At 36.4% G+C, this 20,950-nt stretch overlaps 1 protein-coding gene across 2 annotated transcripts in view; it reads left to right on the top strand.

The window, feature by feature from the left end:
- The window catches only part of LOC309616684 (flavin-containing monooxygenase 5-like), an 84,091-nt gene that overhangs the window by 17,943 nt on the left and 45,198 nt on the right, over positions 1–20,950 (top strand). For both annotated transcript variants that reach the window (XM_082367521.1, XM_082367522.1), the window contains one exon: positions 532–642. The gene's annotated coding sequence lies outside the window, so the exon portion shown is untranslated. The remainder of the gene's footprint in view (positions 1–531; positions 643–20,950) is intronic.

The following is a 20,950-nucleotide window of genomic DNA, read 5'->3' as shown; positions in this document are numbered from 1 at the left end:
GACTAGATGATGTTTGATGTCTGTGGAATGGCTAAGCTAGAGCTATATTTCAGCAACTGGCTTGAACCTGGACTTCTGGTTAGGGAACAAAATGTGCCACACACTGGGCCATTCACTGGGATATGAACGTAAATAAAACAGTTCTGTACTTAAAGAATTCCCTTATTATTATAACAAAATAAATGTGGAATATTTATAGCCTGAATTAAGGTAACAAGCAGTGACGGACAAAATCTGGAAGGTATTTTCAAAATTTTTTCTTAAGTACTGTTTTATACTCAATGAAATGCACGGATCTTAAGTGGATAGGCTGTTCAGTTTGACAAATGAGTACACTTATGTAATCCACATCCTTATCGTCAAAATATTCCCATCACCTCAGAAAATTCCCTCCCACCTCTTGTTCATATTTTCAGTTCACTCTTATTTCTACAAATGTTATAAATATACTTTTAATATTTTATGTCTGATAATTCCAATATAAAGCTTGTTGGATCTAATTCTGCTGTTTGTTACTCCTGATCTTTTAAGGTAAGAAGAATGATGAAGGAATATACAAGGTGCCTTAAAAAACATAAAAGAAGGATATTTGGAATATTCTTGAAGGTTAGGGGCCAATTCCCAGAAGCAATGATAACTAAAGTAAGTCCTTTTGGACGAATTAATAGCCTTAAGAAGGGGTTAGGTGTGTCAAGAAAACCGTGTATACAAAGATACAGAATCCTGAAACAAATGGTGAATGCAGTGAACTAGGAGTGTTCGGTGTTATTGAAACAGATGAAAAAAGGTAGCTGAAAGAAAATAAGGCTAGAGAGGTTGGTTGACTGACTCTAAGTCAGAGTGAATTGAGTTGATGCTGTGAACCCTATTAGTGATGAGAGTTATTGAAAATTTTAAGCAGGGAATGATACAGTCAGATTTGGAGTCTTAAGTACGTAGCTCTACATATTTTTTGTTTTGTTTTGTTTGTTTTGTTTTGCTTTATGCAATCTGATAAACTTAGTCTTTTAACTGGCAATTTAGTCCATTTATACTTACTGATTAATTACATCCTGATTTGCTTCTACTGTTTTATTTTTTGGTATCAATCTGTGTCAGTTTTCTTCCTCCTTACCTGATTTCTTTGTTTTGGGTTGTTAAATTGGTATTTATATGTTCCCTCTGAAAACAGGAGATGACTTCTTGGTTTTATCCCTGCCATACCCTCTGCTTCTCAACTGCAACAGCATATGCAAGAAGACAATGTGGTTCTATTTTTAAATACTGAAGGAAAGACCTTTGAAACAGAGTTCGTATTTAGCTAAAAGTCATTCAAATGTATATGAATAATAAAAGATTCTCAGACATACTAAGTTCCTCAAGCAGGATGAGGGAGTAAGACAAGTTAGCAAGGTAGTATGTTGTCTAGGGAGCATCTGCTGGCTTTATTCCTCTTATTTGAGTAATTCCTCCAAAAGTATATTTATTTATTTATTTATTTATTTATAAATTTTATTTATCCTTTGGCTGTGTTGGTATTTGTTGCTGCGCACGGGCTTTCTCTAGTTGTGATGAGCGGGGGCTACTCTTCGTTGCAGTGTGCGGGCTTCTCATTGTGGTGGCTTCTCTTGTGGCAAAGCAAGGGCTCTAGGTGCGTGGGCTTCAGTAGTTGTGGCATGTGGGCTTAGCTGCTCCATGGCATGTGGGATCTTCCCAGACCAGGGAACGAACCTATGTCCCCTGCATTGGCAGGCGGATTCTTAACCACTGCGCCACCAGGGAAGGCCCCAAAAGTATGTTTAAAATGGCCCTTTTTGTGGCAGAACTTCTGAGACTTTTAGAGATTATACCATAATGTGTCTAGGTGTACAGTTTCTTCTCTTTTAGGGTATGGGTTTTTCTTATTCCTTCTATTTAGTACTCTATGAACACTATTGATCTCAAGTTGTTAATATTTCTTTTTATTATTATTATTTTTTATTAAAATGTAATTTTAATTTTTTAAAACTATTTTTAATTTTTATTTTTTTCTTTTCCATTATTATTATTTTTTTACAGGATATTGAATACAGTTCCCTGTGCTATACAATAGGACCTTGTTGTTTATCCATTCTATACATAATATTTTGCATCTGCTAGTCCCAAACACCCAATCCATCCCTCCCCATCCCACCTCCCCCTTGGCAACCACATGTCTGTTCTCTATGTCTGTGAGTCTGTTTCTGTTTCATAAATAAGTTCATTTGTGTCATGTTTTAGATTCCACATATAGGTGATATATGGTATTTGAGTTTCTCTTTCTGACTTACTTTGCTTAGTATAATAATCTCTAGGTCCATCCATGTACAAATGGCATTATTTCATTTTTTATGGATGAATAATATTCCACTGTATATATATATATATATATACCACATCTTCTCTATCCATTCATCTGTCGATGGACATTTAGGTTGTTTCCATGTCTTGGCTATTGTAAATAGTGCTGCAGTGAACACTGGGGTGCATGTATCTTTTTGAATTATGGTTTTGTCCAGATCTATGCCAAGGAGTGAGATTGCTGGATCATATGGCAACTTTATTTTTAGTTTTTTGAGGATCCTCCATACTGTTCTCCATAGTGGCTGCACCAATTTTGATTACCACCAACAGTATAGGAGGGTTCCCTTTTCTCCACACCCTCTCCAGCATTTATTATTTGTAGAATTTTTAATGATGGCCATTCTGACTGGTGTGAGGTGGTACCTCATGATAGTTTTTATTTGCATTTCTCTAATAATTACCAATGTTGAGCATCTTTTCATGTGCCTGTTGGCCATCTGTATGTCTTCTTTGGAGAAATGTCTATTTAGGTCTTCTGCCCATTTTTTGATTGAGTTGTTTGGTTTTTTGTTGTTGAGTTTCTGAGCTGTTTGTATATTTTGGAAATTAAACCCTTGTCAGTTGCATCATTTGCAAATATTTTCTCCCAGTCCATAGGTTGTCTTTTCATTTTGTTTATGGTTTCCTTTGCTGTGCAAAAGCTTGTAAGTTTGATTAGATCCCATTTATTTATATTTGCTTTTATTTCTATTGCCTTGGTAGACTGACCTAAGAAATCATTGGTACAATTTATGTCCTAGGAGTTTTATGGTGCCATGTCTTATATTTAAGTTTTTAAGCTATTTTGAGTTTATTTTTGTGTATGGCATGAGGGTATGTTCTAACTTCATTGATTTACATGTAGCTGTCCAGCTTTCCCAACACCACTTGCTGAAGAGATTTTCATTTCCGCATTGTATATTCTTGCCTCCTTTGTCAAAGATTAATTGACCGTAGGTGTGTGGGTTTATTTCTGGGCTCTCTATTCTGTCCCATTGATCCATATGTCTGTTTTTGTGCCAATACTACACTGTTTTGATTACTGTAACTTTATAGTATTGTCTGAAGTCTGGGAGGGTTATACCTTCTGCTTTGTTCTTTTACCTCAGGATTGCTTTGGCAATTCTGGGTCTTTTATGGTTTTGTATAAATTTTAGGATTATTTGTTCTAGTTCTGTGAAAAATGTCATGGTATTTTGATAGGGATCGCATTAAATCTGTAGATTGCTTTGGGTAGTATGGCCATTTTAACAATATTAATTCTTCCAACCAAGAGCATAGGATATCTTTCCATTTCTTTGAATCATATTCAATTTCCTTCACCAGTGTTTTATAGTTCTCAGCATATAAGACTTTCACCTCCTGGGTCAGGCTTATTCCTAAATATTTTTTTATGTGATTTTATTTATTTATTTATTTTTGGCTTTGTTGGGTCTTTGTTGCTGTGCGTGGGCTTTCTCCAGTTGCAGCAAGTGGGGGCTACTCTTTGTTGTGGTGTGTGGGCTTCTCATTGTGGTGGCTTCTCTTGTTGCAGAGCGTGGGCTCTAGGCGCGTGAGCTTCAGTAGTTGTGGTGCGTGGGCTCAGTAGTTGTGGCGCATGGGCTTAGTTGTTCTGCGACATGTGGGATCTTCCTGGACCAGGTATTGAATCCGTGTTCCCTGCATTGGCAAGCGGATTCTTAACCACTGAGCCACCAGGGAAGTCCCTGATGTGATTTTAAAAGGGATTGTTTTTTTACTTTCTCTTTCTGATATTTCATTGTTAGTGTAAAGAAATGCAACAGATTTCTGTAGTCAATCTTGTATCCTGCTATCTTGCTGAATTCGTTCATCAGTTCTAGTAGTTTTTGTGTGGAGTCTTCAGGGTTTTCTATATATAGTATCATGTCATCTGCATATAATGACAAGTTTTACCTCTTCCCTTCCATTTTGGATAACTTTTATTTCTTTTTCTTGTATGATTGCTGTGGCTAGGACTTTCAGTCCTCTGTTGAATAGAAGTGGTAAAAGTGGGAATCCTTCTCTCATTCCAGATTTTAGCAGGAAGATTTTCAGTTTTTCACCAGTGAGTATTATGTTGGCTGTGAGTTTGTCATAAATATCTTTTATTATGTTGAGATATATCCCCTCTATACCTACCTTGGTAAGAGTTTTTATCTGGAATGGATGTTGAATTTTGTCAAATATTTTTTCTGGGTCTATTGAGATGATCGTGTTGTTTTTATCTTTTGTTTTGTTGATGTGGTGTATCACACTGATTGATTTGCATGTGTTGAAACATCCTTGTGACCCTCTGATTCATCCAGCTTGGTCGTGGTATATAATCTATTTTATGTGTTGTTGGATTTGATTTGCTAACGTTTTGTTGAGAATTTTTGCATCTATATTCATCAAAGATATTGGCCTGTAATTTTCTTCTTTAGTATTGTCTTTGTGTAGTTTTGGTATCAGGGTGATGGTAGCTTCATAGGATGACTTTGGGAGTGTTCCCTCCTCTTCAGTCTTTTGGAAGAGTTTAAGAAAGATTGCCTAAGTTCTTCCATGTATGTTTGGTATAATTACCTAGTGAAGCCATCTTGTCCTGGACTTTTGTTTGCAGGGAGTTTTTTTTGTGTTTTTTTGTTTTGTTTTTATTACAGATTCTATTTCACTTCTATTGATCAGTCTGTTTAAATTGTCTATTTCTTCTTGATTCAGTTTTGGTGGGCTGCATATTTCTAGAATCTTGTCCATTTCTTCTAGGTTGTCAAATTTGTTGGCATATAATTGTTCAGAGTATTTTTTTTTTAATTTCTGCGGTATCAGTTGTTATTTCTCCTCTTTCTAAAGGTTTTTTTTTTTTAATATTTATTTATTTACTTATTTGGCTGCGCCAGGTCTTAGTTGTGGCACAAAGGATCTTTGTTGCCACATGCAAGATCTTCATTGTAGCATGTGGGATCTTTAGTTGTGGCATGCGGGATCCTTTAGTTGCGTCATGCAAACTCTTAGTTGCTGCATTTGGGATCTAGTTCCCTGACCAGGGATCAAACCTGGGCCACCTGCATTGGGAGTGCAGAGTTTTAGCCACTGGACTACCAGGGAAGTCCCAGTATTTCTCATCTTTAATTTCTCATTTTGTTTATTTGGGTTCTCTCTCTTTTCTTCTTGGTGAGCCTGGCCAGAAGTTTGTCAATTTTGTTTACCCTTTCAAAGAACCAACTCTTGGTTTTATTGATTATTTTTCTACTATTTTTTAAATCTCTATTTTATTTATTTCCTCTCTGATCTTCATTATTTCCTTCCTTCTGCTGACTTTAGTTTTTGTTTTTTCTTCTAATTCTTTTAGGTGGTAGCAAAGTACAACCCCAAGTTCTGTTTCATTCACTGGTCAGGTTATATAAGCGTGGCATTCATATTAATTCTTTGATTACACCACAAAGATGGTACACCCTCTGCCAACGGCAACCTGATAAGATTAATGGTATCCAAATCATGTCAGTGATGGGCTTTGGCATATGCCAACCCTACCAAAACATGCATGATCGAGCACAGGTTAGTGAACAAGTTGTGTTTGCTGTCCATTATGTCCCTGCTCTGTTGGGTCACAGCAGGACACTAGCTGGCAGCATCTAGTGAGTCAGATATGGAGCTTAAGTAAAAGTTGTGACCATGGGTGAGAATTTGTACAGACTTCTTGAGTACATGGACTTAGACCTTTGGGCTCACGTTAGGATTATGTCAGTGTCCTAGGATAGAAAATCACTGCACTAGGATGAAAGAGGCTACAATCTTAAGAACCCCCTTCTGCTGTGGTTGACAAGAGCCCAAAGCCAACTCATGCCCTAACCCCACAAAGCTGGGTCTTAGGTTTGAAAAATGAGCACGCCTGTTGCAGACATGTATTCCTGAGACACTGTTATAACACTGATGCCAGGGAGTTCTCCCAACTCCATCCCTTCAAACTACTCAAAATTGGCATTCACAATTAATACTCATAATCAAAGAGTTTTAACAGTAAGAGAGTGCTTCTGGAAGGCCTATGATACACAGTAATTTATCATGAGGATAAAATAGCTACCCTATAATGGTGTTGTTAAAATTAAATGAAATAATTTTTTACAAGGAACTAAACACAAATTTGAATGTCCAGGATATTGTGAAGGAACAAAAAAGTTAAGTTGGGAATGAGCCTGGTGCTCACCTAAGTATCTACATCTTACCAGTGGAGACACAAGAAATCAGGATTTATCTCTCATTGTTGAGGTCCCATTGTAACCTCATTTGCTCGGGGAATCCACAGGCAAATGTTCCATAGTGTTTTTCTCATATGTGTGGCCCACAGATACGGATTCTGAAGGTAAATAGAAAACACACACTCACACACAGAGTATGGGATGTCTACTCAATGGTGGGGTCATGGGGTCATGGATAGCCAGCTTTGATAGATGGTATTACTGTTCTCAGCTATTCACTTTCTCCCCTATAAGATGATTGTACATCCAGCCCTTAGCTAATAGACTTCAATGCCTCCCAATAGGCAGGGTCCGTATGATTTGCTTTGGTCAATGGAATACAAGTGGATGTGATGTACTCTATATGAGCTAAAGCTTTAAATGTGCTTGCTTAAATTGTCCCTACCCTTTGCCAAGAGAGCTATAGAAACCAAACAGGGGCTGTGCTGGTTAAACTCTTTCCTAATCTTCCCATGTCAGTACAATAAATTCGTCTCATTCAAAATAAATTTTTAAAAATATACTCAAAAAAAAAGTATATATTAGTCCAGGGGTCCCCAATCCCCTGGCCGCTGACTGGTAGCGGTCCATGGCCTGTTAGGAACTGGGCTGCACAGCAGGAGGTGAGCAGCGGGTGAGCAAGCGAAGCTTCATCTGCTGCTTCTGATCACTCCCCATCGCTCACATTACAGCCTGATCCATCCCCCCCATCCGTGGAAAAATTGTCTTCCACGAAACTGGTCCCTGGTGCCAAAAAGGTTGGGGACCACTGTATTAGTCTATAGTATGGTGTCCCATAATAGAGTCCTTCCCCATCTTAATGAACATTTATGAAGTTATTTCAAATTTTTCACTATTAATGCCACTTGATACTTGAACTCGATGTGCCAGGCCATGTGCTGAGCACTTTACATGTATATTATTTTCTCTGTTCCTCACAACAATGTACAGGGTAGGTAATATTCTATTCCTCATTTTACAGATGAGAAAGCTGAGCCACAAAAATATTAAGTTGCCTGAGGTCAGAAAAGTAGTTAGTGGTAGAGTCCACATAGTCCGGCTCCAGCACCTAAGCTATACCCCAAACAATGCTACGATAAACATCTTTGTTTATACACATGTGTAACTATTTCTGCAGGAAATCCTGGAAGGGAATTGGTGGTAAAAGGAACTCACAGTTTTGATAAACTTGTTCCACATGAAGGCTTAATCAATTTATCTTCCACCCACAGTAGATGAGCATGCCCACTTCCATCACTTTTCCATTTCTGAATATGACCAATCTTTTTGTTTTGTTTTCCAATCTGATGAGGAAAACAGATATAATATTACCTAAAATTTCTTTGGTTACATGTCTGATTGAAGATCATTTTATAAACTAATTGGCCGTTTTTAGTTCCTTCTCTTTGAATGGCCTGTTCATATCATTTGCTTATTTTTCTATTGTCTTACTTGTCTTTTTTTAATAGCTGTGTGAAGCTCTTCACACATTTTGAATTTTAATCTTTTGTTGAATTCCTTATTTAGTATTATTTATATACAGAAGTTTTGAATTTGCATATGTAAGACTTTTCCTTCACTGTTCTTGGATTTTTGTCTCTTACTTATAAATGCCTTCCTTTTCTCCCAGATTATACAAATATTCTCTTATATTTTCTCCTAGTAGTTCTCTAGTTTTGTTTTTTATATCTATCTCTGGAATTTGATACAATCCAGAGTCAGGACCTAACTTTACCTTTTTCCCCAAATAGATAACAAACATTATTTATTGATAATTCATCCTTTCTTACAATGATTAAAAATAACATCTTTATTGCAAACTAAATTTCTTTAGGTATACGAGGCTATCTTTTTACACAACTATACCACACTGTTTCAATCACTATACTGCTCGTTTGTTTTTAAATATTTCTTTTCAATTTTTGTCTTTCAATTTTTTCACACATTTTCTTTTCCAGTATTCAATATAAATTTGAGAATCAACTCATCAAGGTCCATAAAAATTCAACTGAAATTTTGATTGGATTGTCTTGACATTACCAATTAATGCTGGGAGACTGGCAAACTTAATAATTTGTACAATACTAAGATTTCCTACCTGGGAACAAGATATTTATTCAAGTCATATTTTATGTCCTTTAGTCAGGTTTTATTGTTTTCTTCAAATTGGCCTTGCATATTACTTTTTTGTTTATTCTTAGGAAATGCTTAGTTTTCCCTGCTATTGGTTTTTTCCATTTTTTTTTTTTTATATAATTTTTATTTGAGCTGCTATTTTTTCCATTGCACCTGCAAAGATAGGGACTCTTTTTTTTTTGGCTGCACTGCACAGCTTGTGGGATTTTAGTTCCCTAACCAGGGATCGAACCCAGGCCCTCAGCAGTGAGAGTGTGGAGTCCTAACCACCGGACCGTCAGGGAATTCCAGGGACTTTTTTTCATTTATTTATTTTTTTTTGGCTGCATTGTGTCTTCGTTGCTGTGTGCCAGCTTTCTCTAGTTGCGGTGAGTGGGGGCTACTCTTCATTGAGGTGCACAGGCTCCTCATTACAGTGGCTTCTCTTGTTGTGGAGCATGGGCTCTAGGCACATGGACTTCAGTACTTGCAGCTCGTGGGCTCAGTAGTTGTGACTCGAGGTCTCTAGAGCGCAGACTCAGTAGTTGTGGCGCACGGGCTTAGTTGTTCCGCAGCATATGGGGTCTTTCCAGACCGGGGATTGAACCCTTGTCCCCTGCACTGGCAGGCGGATTCTTAACCACTGCACCACAAGGGAAGCCCCCTTTCCTGCTATTGTTAATGGGATCTTTTATTCTCTTACTTTTTTAACAGGTATATAGGAAAAAACATCAATTTGTGTATGTTGATCTTATATTCTGCCCCTTTATTGAACTGTCTTTTTTGTACAAATAGTTATTCAGTTGATTTTTCTAGATTTTTAAAATTTCCACTTATAAAAAATGTTACTGCATGTTACTGTGACCTTTAGTAAATGGCTTAAAAGGTAAAATAAATGTGTTTTCAGAGTAAGAATGAGTCAGTAATGCCTAACAGAATGACAGATAACCATTAAAATATACTGGCATATATGGGGCCAGAGAGAATAAATAGCAACTATCTTATTTTATTGCACTACCAGCCACAAAATTGTAGGCTATGTGGACTTTCAGTTTGACCCAAGATGATGAGTCTAAACTCTCATGTTACCGAACCCACGTCCGACTGCTTGCCACTTGAAAGTCAATTCTCTAGAGATAAGTGTTGGTAGGGAAGGAAAGCTTGCTTTATTTCAGAGCCTGGTAACCGGGGGAGAGGGTGGGCTCCTGTCGGAGAACCAAATCCCGACTGCTGCTCAGGGGAAGGGGATTTAAAGGGGAGTTTCAGGGCTGTATAGGAGGGAGCAGAACAGCACAGTCAGCTCTGACAGTCATCTTGAAACCGGTAATGTGGTGGTCTGATCAGTGTCACCTTGTTTGTTTTAAGTACAGTTAATCTTCAGTTCCAGGGTTTGTTCCCATTTCTTTGAGGCCACTTCTCGGAACCGTGGCAGCTTATGTCACGGCTTCAATTTGGTCATCATGTAGTCATCCTCCTCCACCTGGTGGGGGCTTCAGTATCTGCAAAACAGCTCACAGGACATGGCTCAGAGTATTATCTATAGCCCTGAAGGAGGAACTAAAGGTCCTTGACTGTGCTTAATGATTAAACTATTATTATTCGGTCTCCTTTGACTGTTTTCCTTGGTTTCTGCATTTCCTCACTTCTCTGATCAAACCTATTCTTTGGCTAAAGATTTTCCACAGACAAAAGGCAGGCTGAGGACAGGGGGTGGGGCAAGGACCATAGGGTCTTGCTCCGTTTCACTAATATATCTCAACTTATTTATCTATTAATCATTTTAAAGTTTACACACAGCAAATTCACTCTTTGCTTTTTTTTTTTTTGGTTTACTGCTTTATGAGTTTTAATAATGCAGAGATCCTTATAACCACCACCACAAGCAAGATAAAGAACAATTCTAACACTCCTTAATCAGTCTCTCAACCCACCCCTAATCCCCAGAAACCATTGATCTCCTTGCCATTACTACAGTTTTATCTTTTCCCAAATGTCATATAAATGTAAATGTACATTATGTTACATTTTGAGACTGGCTTCTTCCACATAGCATAATGCATTTCAGATTCATCCATGTTGTTTGTGTAATAATAGCTTATTCCTTTTTAGTGATGAGTAGCACTCTATGAATACACCACAGTTATTTATCTATTCGTCTGTTGAAGGCCATTTTGGGTTGTTTTCAGTCTTTGACAGTTATGAATAGTACTGCTGTGAACCTTTATGTACAAGTTTTTGTGTGGACATGTGTTTTCATTTCTCTAGACTAAACACATAGAAGTAGGATTGCTGGGTCACATAGGTATTTGTTTAACTTTATTAGAAACTATCAACATGTTTTCCAGGATGATTATTCCATTTTGCATTCTTACAAGCAATGTAGGAGAGTTCCAGTTGCTATAGATCTTTACCAGCACTGGGTATTGTCATTATTTTTTATTTTGGCCATTCTAATAGGTGTGCAAGAGTTTCCCATTTGATTTTCATTTTCATTTCCGTCATGACTAATGGGTTCATCATGTGTTTTTTGCCATCCATATATCTCCTCTGGTGAAGTGTCTGTTCAAATCTTTTGCCCCCGTTTTTAAAATTGTATTTATTTTTCAAGTTTTAAGAGTTCTTTATATATTCTAGGTAAACGTTCTTTGTCAGATGTATGATTAGTAAACTTTTCTCCCAGCTCATGGCTTGTCTTTTCATTCTCTTAATATCTTTTGAGGAGAAGAAGTTTTAAGTTTCAACAAAGTCTAATTTATAAATTTGTTCTTCTATGGATTATGCTTTCGGTTTTGTATTAAGAAATTTTTGCCCCACCCAAAGTCATGAAAATTTTCTCCTATAATTTCTTCCAAGAGTTTTATAGTTTTACATCTTACACTTAGGTCTATTGTCCATTTTATTTTTTTTATTTTTATTTTTTTAAAATTAATTATTTATTTTTTGTTTTATGGCTGTGTTGGGTCTTCGTTTCTGTGTGAGGGCTTTCTCTAGTTGTGGCAAGCGGGGGCCACTCTTCATCACGGTGCGCAGGCCTCTCACTATCGCGGCCTCTCTTGTTGTGGAGCACAGGCTCCAGATGCGCAGGCTCAGTAATTGTGGCTCATGGGCCGAGTTGCTCCACGGCATGTGGGATCTTCCCAGACCAGGGCTCGAACCCGTGTCCCCTGCATTGGCAGGCAGATTCTCAACCACTGCGCCACCAGGGAAGCCCTATTGTCCATTTTAAATTCATTTTCTATGTGGTGTGAGATATAGTTCAAGGTTCACTTTTTTTTGCATATGGATGTCTAATTTTTCCAGGATCATTTGTGCAAAAGACTGTCCTTTCTCCATTGAATTGCCTCTGTATCTTCATTAAAAATCAATAGACTGAATTTATGAAGGTCTATTTCTGGAGTCTATTCTGTTCTACTGATCTATGTGTCTATCCTTTCACCAATACCACCATCTTCTTTACTGTAGCTTTATGATATATCTTAATGTGTAATGTGTCTTCCAGCTGTGTTCTTGTCTTTCAAAATTGTTTTAGATACTTCAGTTTCTTCACATTTCCATATGAACTTTAGAATTATCTTTTCTGTATTTGCAAAGAATTCTGCTGGGATTTTAATAGGGATTACATTAAATCTTTATATCATCTTAGGGAGAATTGACATCTTAACTATATTGAATTTTTCAATCAATGAAAAGGGTATGTCTCACCATTCATTTAGGTCTTCTCTGTTTTATTTCATCAACATTCTTTGATTTTCAAAATAAAGATCCTGCATGTCCTATTATAATTATACCTAGTGCTTCAATTGTGAAGAGCTATTGGTACCGTTTTTAACTTTTGGATTCCAGTTGTTTATTACAAATATATAGAAATGCAAGTTGATTTTTGTATGTTGACCTTTTTTATACTGTGACGTTGCTAATCACTTGTAAGTTCTAGTAGCTTTTTGTGTAGATTCCTTGGAATCCTCTACATGGACAAATGTGTTCTCTGCAAGTAGGGACATTTCTTCCTTTCCAGTTTAAATACCTCTCATTTCTTTTCCTTTTTAAAAATTATTTATTTATTTATTTATCTGTCTGTCTATTTCTTTATTTGGCTGTTCCGGGTCTCAGCTGTGGCACAGGGGATCCTTGTTGCGGCATGCGGGATCTTCGTTGCCATGTGTGGGATCTTTAGTTGAGGCATGCGGGATCCAGTACCCTGACCAGGGATCGAACCCGGGCCCCCTGCATTGGGAGTGCAGAACCACAAGCACTGGACCGCCAGGGAAGTCCCAGTTCTTTTTCTTATTACACCATCTAGGATTTTTAGTACATTTATGTCTATAAATTGGAATTCGTATTTTGTAGAATATTAAGTAAGAATCAAGCTTTGTGGGTTTTTTTCCGCCCAACACCATTTATTGATAAGCTATTTTTTCAAGTGCTTTGCAGTGACAACTTCATCATAAATCAAATGTCTTTTTGTGCATGAACCAGTTTCTGGATTCTCTATGGTGCCCTATTCACCTACTTGACTATTCTTACACCAACACAACACAGTTGTAGCTTAGTACAGCAAGTCTTCCACCTTGTTTTTTTTAACAAAAAGAATTATTGAAAAAAATTTTTTTGATTCCATTTTTTTAGACTTTTTTTATTTTAGAGCAGTTTTAGCTTCAAAGTTAAATTGATAGGAGGTACAGAGACTTCCCATGTACTCCCAGCCCCACACAGGCATAGCTTACCACATCATCAGCATCCCCCACCAGAGTGTTACATTTGTTATAATCAAAGAACCTACATTGACACATCATTATCACCCAAAGTCCATAGTTTACATTAGGGCTCACTCTTGGTGTTGTATATCTATGGGCTTGAACAAATATAATATAATAACATAAATCCACCATTATATTATCATACAGAGTATTTTCACTGCACTAAAAATCCTCTGTGCTTCACCGATTCATCCCTCCCTCCCCTCAAGCCCCTGACAACCGGTGATCATTTTACTGTCTTCATAGTTTTGCCTTTCCCAGAATGTTTTATAATCAGAATCATATACTTTGTAGCTGTATTAGTCAGGGTTCTCCAGAGAAACAGAACTAATAGGATATATATATACACATAGATAGATAGATAGATAGATAGATAGATAGATAGATAGATAGATAGAAAGATAGTAAGAGACTTATTATGAGGGATTTGTTCACTGATTATGGAATCTGAGAAATCTCCTGATCTGCCACATGCAAGCTGGAGCACAGGAAAGCCAGTGGTGTAGTTCCAATCCCAATTTGAGAGCCTGAGAACCAGGGAAGGCAATGGTTTAATTCATAGTCCAGTCCAAAAGCCCAAGAACCAGGAGCAACCATGTGTGAGGGCAAGAGAAGATGGATGTCCTAGCTCAAGTAGAGAGCAAATTTGTCCTTCCCTCACCTTTTGGTTTTATTCAGGACGTTAATGGATTGGGTAATGCCCACCCACATGGGTAAAGAGTGATCTTCTTTACTCAGTCTGCCAATTCAAATGCTAATCTCGTCTAGAAACACCCTCACAGACACACTCAGAAATAATGTTTTACCAGCTATCTGGGCATACCTTAGCCCAGTCAAATTGACATTTAAAATTAACCATCACAGTAGCCTTTTCATTTTAGTTTCTTTCACTTAGTAACATGCATTTAAGTTTCCTCCATGTCTTTTTATGGTTTGGTAGTTCATTTCTTCTTAACACTGAATAATATTCTGCTGTCCAGATGTACCACAGTTTATTTATCCATTTGCCTACTGAAAGACATCCAAGTTGCTTCCAAGTTTTGGCAATTACAAATAAAGCTGCTATAGAGACTTCCCTGGTGGTCCAGTGGTTAAGACTCCATGCTCCCAATGCAGGGGGCCTGGGTTCAATCCCTGGTCAGGGAACTAAGATCCCACATACTGCAACTAAGCCCACGCACCACAACTACTGAGCCTGCGCACTCTAGAGCCTGCGCACCGCAACTAGAGAAGCCCACATGCCACAACAAAGAGCCCACGTGCTGCAATGAAGACTCAGTGCAGCCAAAATAAATAAATAATTTAAAAATGAAAAACAAACAAATAAAGCTGGTACAAATCTGTACCAACAACAGACTCCAAATAGCCAAAACAACCTTGAGAAAAAAAGAACAAAGCTGGAGGCATTACACGTCCTGATTTCAAACTACATTAAAAACCTATAGTAATCAAAGCAGTATGATACAAGCATAAAAAACAGATGCATAGACCAATGGAAGAGAGTGGACAGCCCAGAAATAAATGCATACATATACAGTTAACTAATCTTTGACATGGACGCCAAGAATATAAAATGGGAAAAGGATAGTATCTTCAATAAATGGTGTTGGGAAAACTAGATATCCACATTGCAAAAGAATGAAATTAGACCCCTATCTTATACCACTCACAAAACTGACTTGAAATGGATTCAAGTAAGACCAGAAATGATAAAACTCTTTGAAAAAAACATAGGTAAAACTCCTTGACATTGGTGTTGGCAATGATTTTTCTAGATCATCCAAAATCGCAAGCAACAAAAGCAAAAATAAACAACTGGGTCTACATCAAACCAAAAAGCTTCTGTACAGCAAAGGAAACAATAAAGGAAATGAGAAGACAACCTACAGAATGGGAGAAAATATTTGCAAATCATGTATCTGATAAGGGGTTGATATCTAAAATATATAAGAAACTCATGTAACTCAATAGGAAGAAAACAAATAATCTGATTAAAAAATGGGCGAAGGACGTGAATAAATATCTTTCCAAAGAAAATATACAAATGGCCAACAGATAGATAAAAAGGTGCTCAACGTCAATAATTATCAGGGAAATGCAAATCAAAACTATGATGAGATACCACCTCATACCTGTTAGAATGGCTATTATCAAAAGAAATATATGTAAGAAATAACAAATGTTGGCAAGAATGTGGCAAAAAGGGAACTCTTGTACATTGTTGGTGGGAATGTAATTTCGTACCGCTATTATGGAAAACAGATTGGAGGTTCCTCAAGAAATTAAATATAGAACTACGATAAGATCCAGAAATCCCACTTTTGGGTATGTATCTGAAGGAAGCAAAATCAGTATCTGGAAGAGATATGTGCACTTCCATATTCATTACAGCATTATTCACGATAGTCAAGATATGAAAACAGCCTAAGTGTCCACCAAAAGATGAATGGTTAATGAAACTATGTTATATACACATACAATAGAATATTATTCAGCCATAAAAAGGGAATCCTGTCATTTGTGACAACATAGATGAACCTAGAAGGCATTATGCTAGGTGAAGTAAACAAGAAGGGAAAGACAAGTACTGTATGCTATTACATATAGTAGGATGTGGAATTATTATATGTGGAATCTGAAAAAAGAAAAAAGCTGAACTCATGAAAACAGAGTAGATCAGTGGTTACCAAGGGCTAGAAGGTAGGGGAAATGAGGATATGTTTGTCAAAGGGTATAAAATTTCAGTTATAAGATGAATAAGTTCTGAGAATCTAATGTACAGCATGGTGACTATAGTTAATAATGCTGTATTGGATACTTGAAATTTGCTAAGGAAGTAAATGTTAAGCTTTCTCACCACACACACACAAAAGGTAAGTATGTTAGGTGATGGGTGTGTTAATTAACTTGATTGTGGTAATCATTTCACAATGTAAAAATGTAGCAAATCGTGGTGTACACTTTAAATATATATAATTTTATTTATCAATTATACCTCAATTAAGCTGGGTGGTGGGGCGTGGAAATCTGAGTGCAGGTTTGTGTATGGACATAAGTGTTCAACTCCTTTGGGTAAATACCAAGACTCACGATTGCTGGATGGCTGGATGTATGGTAAGAGTATGTATAGTTTGTAAGAAACCTCCAAAGTGGCTGTACCATTTTGCATTCCCACCAGCAGTGAAAGAGTATCTGTTGCACCATAGCCTTGCCAGCATTTGGTGTCATCAGTGTTCTTGGTTTTTGGCCATTCTCATAGGTGTGTAGTGTTACCTCATTGTCACTTTAATTTGCATTTGCCTGATGACATATGATGTGGAACATCTTTTCATATGCTTATTTGCCATCTGTATATCTTCTTTGGTGAGCCTTGTTCTTCTTCAGGTGCCTTGGCTAAGATTTTAAAATCAGCTACACACATACACATGTGCACACACGTCTACACATTGAGATTTTGATTGGCATTGCATTGAATCTGAAGACTAAATTGCAGTGACCTGACATCCTTGCAATACTGACTCATAACTCATAAACATGGTATCTCACTCCACTAATTTAGGTCTCTTTAATTTCTTCCAATATTTTTTCCCACTTTCTGCATAGAGGACTTGTATATCTTTTGTTAGGTTTATTCCCAGGAATTTGATATCTTGATATGGTATCAATGGTAAAATTTTAAAATTTTAAAATTTAAAAATTTTCACTTCATACTCTTTTTAAAAGACTATTTGCTGTTTAAAACAATAATACTGTCAATGTATTATGCGGTTCATAACATTTGAAGTAACATATATGACAATGATAACAGAAAATTCAGGAAAGATAAATAAAATTATAATTATACTGTTGTAAGGCTCTTACATTGTATGTGAAGCAATTAAGTATTAATTCAAGATAGACAGTAATAAATTAAAGATGTATATTATAATCATTAGAGTAACTACTAAATATATAAGAAATGTATGTAAAAAGACAATAAAAGAGGAAAAATGGAGAACTAAAACATACTTGACTAACCTGAAAGAAACCTGGAAAGGAGGAACAAAGAAAGAAGTAACAGATGGAACAAATTAAAAAACAAATATGGTATATTTAAAGTTAACTATATCAGTAATCACAAAAATTTTAATGGACTAATCACTCTTTAAAAGAAAAAGATTGTCAGACTATTTTTTAAAAAACAACCAACAATATCCTGCCTACAAGAGATACACTTAAACATAATTGATTTAAATATAAGTAACTTGAAATAAAACATGGGAAAAGATAGTCCGTGAAAACAGTAACCATATGAAAACTGATATGGCTATATTATTAATGGTGAAAGGAGGTGTTAAGGAAGAAGTAACAGAGAATAAAAGGAACTTCATAATAATTAGAAGATCAGTTCCATAGGAGAAATACATAATCCTAAATGTATATGCACCTAATAATATAACTTCAAAATTTATGAAGCAAAAAATTGACAGAACTGTATGGGAAAGACAAATATAGAATTAGAGTTGGAGATTTTAACATATCTCTTCAGTAATCAATAGACAAGCAAGCAAAATATTAGTAAGGATATAGAACATTTGAGTAACAATACTAAGCAACTTAACTGACACTTGTAGAAAACTGTACTCAACAGCTGTAGGTTGCTCCATCTTTTCAAGTGCTTATGGAACACTGAACAAAATATATGCTGAGCCATAAAACTAGTAATCAAAGGATTAAAATTATACAAAATATGTTCTTTAACCACAGAAAAAGTAAACCAGAAATCAATAACAATAAGATATCTGTTACCAAACCAAAACATGGGTCCACTCGCCTGGTGGGTTGTGGTGAGGGAAAGTGCAGCATTTATTGTAAGGCACCATATAAGGAACCCGGGACACCTAGTGCTCAAAAAGCCTGACCTCCCCAATGGGTTTCAGCAAGGCATTTTTAAAGGCAAGGTAAGGGAGGGGCATCCCAGTGTATGTGATGAGCTCCTGCCGAATTCTCTGATTGGTTGATGGTGAGGTAACAGGGCGGTGTCACAGGGGTTAACATTATCAATCCTCAGGCTCCAGTAGGTCTGCAGGCTACGTGCTCACAGTCATCAAGTAGTTAATTTCCTCCATTTGGTGGGGGGTTTAGCATTTATAAAACAACTCAAGAACTGTGTGTCAGATACAATCATCTAAGTAAAATACTTCAGAGGAGCTAAAGCAGAGGATATAGGGAAGAGGTCTGTTAGGGGAAGGACCCATAGGATCCTGTTTGGTTACATATCTAGAAAATCCCAAATCATCTGGAAATTAAGTAACTTACTTCTAAGTAACTGATTTCATCAAGGATGAAATTACAATAGAAATTAGAAAATACTTTGAAAGTAACAGTAATGAAAATACAGCATATCAAAATTTGTGAGATGCAGCTATAGCAGCTCTTAGATGGAAATTTGATGAATTAAGTATCTATCTCAACAAGGTACAAAAAAGAGAAGGTAGAAAGAAAGAAATAAAATCAGAGATTAATGAAATAGAAAAGAGATATAAAACAGAGAAACTCAGGGACTTCCCTGGTGGCGCAGTGGTTAAGAATCTGCCTGCCAGTGCCGGGGACACAGGTTGGATCCCTGGTCCGGGAAGATCCCACATGCTGCGGAGCAACTAAGCCAGTGCACCACAACTATTGAGCCTGCACTCTAGAGCCTGAGAGCCACAACTACTGAAGCCCTCATGCCTAGAGTCCGTGCTCTGCAACACGAGAAGCCACCACAATTAGAAGCAAGTGCACCACAATGAAGAGTAGCCCCCACTCTCCACAACTGGAGAAAGCCCGCACACAGCAAGAAAGACCCAATGCAGCCAAAAATAAATAAATTAAAAAAAAAAAAAACAGAGAAAGTCAATGAAGCCAAAAGATGGTTCTTTGAAAAGATTAATAAAATTGACAGAATTGATCAAGGAAAAGAGTAAGAGAGAAAACAGATATACCTAATATCAAGGATGACAGAGGCAACATCACTATAGATGCCACATACATTAAAAAATAATATGAGGATTCATGAACAACTTTATGTCAATAAAGTTGACAGCCTAGATGTAATGGGCAACTTCTTAGGAAAACACAACTTACAGAAATTTTGAATAATCCTGTATCTTTTAATGAAATTAAATCCATAATTTATAACATTCCAACAACAAAAACACCAGATTCAGATGGCTACCCTGGTAAATGCTACCAAACTTTTAAGGAAAAAGTTTAACAATTTTACACAATATCTTTCAGAGAGGCCAGCATAACCTTGATACCAAAACCTATCAAGGATATTACAAGAAAAAAAATTACAGAGTAATATCCCTTAAGAATACAGATGGAAAAAAAAATCCAAATGAAACACTAACAAATCAAATGCAGTATTATGTAAGAACCATACACATCATGGTCTTGTGAGTTTATTCCAGAAAGACATAGCTGGCTTAACACTTAAAAAGTCATTCAATATTATTTTAACAATGTGATCATTTTAAAAGATACAGAAAAAGCATTTTATAAAATTCAAAACCCATTCATAATAAAAACTATTAGTTGACTAAGAATAGAGAGAAACTTCCTCAATTTGATAAGATTATTTACCTAAAGCATACAAATAATATCACACTTAATGGTGACATAGTGTATGCTTCGCCCTAACAAGACAAGGAGATCTGTTATCACCACTTCTATTCAACATTGTATTGGAGTTCCTGCCAGTGCAATAAGGAGAGAAAAAAAAATTCTTTAATTGCAAAGGAAATAGTAAACTGTCTTTATTCATAAATGACATGATTGTGTACATAGAATATCCAAGGAATGTACAAACTACTAGAAGTAATAAGTGAATTAAGCAAGGCCATGTGATACACAGTCAATATACAAGTATCAGCTGTATTTCTTTATACTTGCAGCAAACAATTGAAATATGAAAATGTAAAAATAATACCATTTACAATAGGATTTAAAACATAATAAGGTACACAGGACTAAATAAAATGCATAAGAGTCTACAGTGAAAATCATAAAACAAGGAGAAATCAAAGAAGACCTAATGAAAGAAGAAAGAGCCTATTTCACAGAGGAAGATTTAATTGTTATGATGTCACTTCTCCCCAATTGGTCTATACATTTAATGCAATCCTAATCAAAATCCCAGGAGGCCTTTTTGGTAGAAATTGATAGGCTAATTTTAAAATTTAAATGCAATTGCAAAAAAACTTAGAATCGTCAAAATCATCTTTAAAATAAGCATAAAGATGGAAGATTTATGCTACCAATTTTCAAATTGATTTTACTATCAAGGTAAGTAATTAATACACTATGGTATAGGCATAAGGATAAACAAATAGACCAATGGAACAGAATAGAGTCCAGATAGAGGCTCACACATATACTGTTACCTGACCAATGAAAAAGACACCACTGCAATTCTAGGGGAAAGAAAGACCTTAGAATAAATGGTGTTGGAAGAACACAGCATCCAGATAGAAAAAAAATAAACTTTGACTCTTACAC

The sequence above is a fragment of the Balaenoptera borealis genome, assembly GCF_965194805.1.
Source record: "Balaenoptera borealis genome assembly, chromosome: 1".
Lineage (NCBI taxonomy): Eukaryota > Metazoa > Chordata > Mammalia > Artiodactyla > Balaenopteridae > Balaenoptera > Balaenoptera borealis.
The sequence above is the reverse complement of the archived record's forward strand: the minus strand, read 5'-3'. Positions and strand labels throughout refer to the sequence as shown.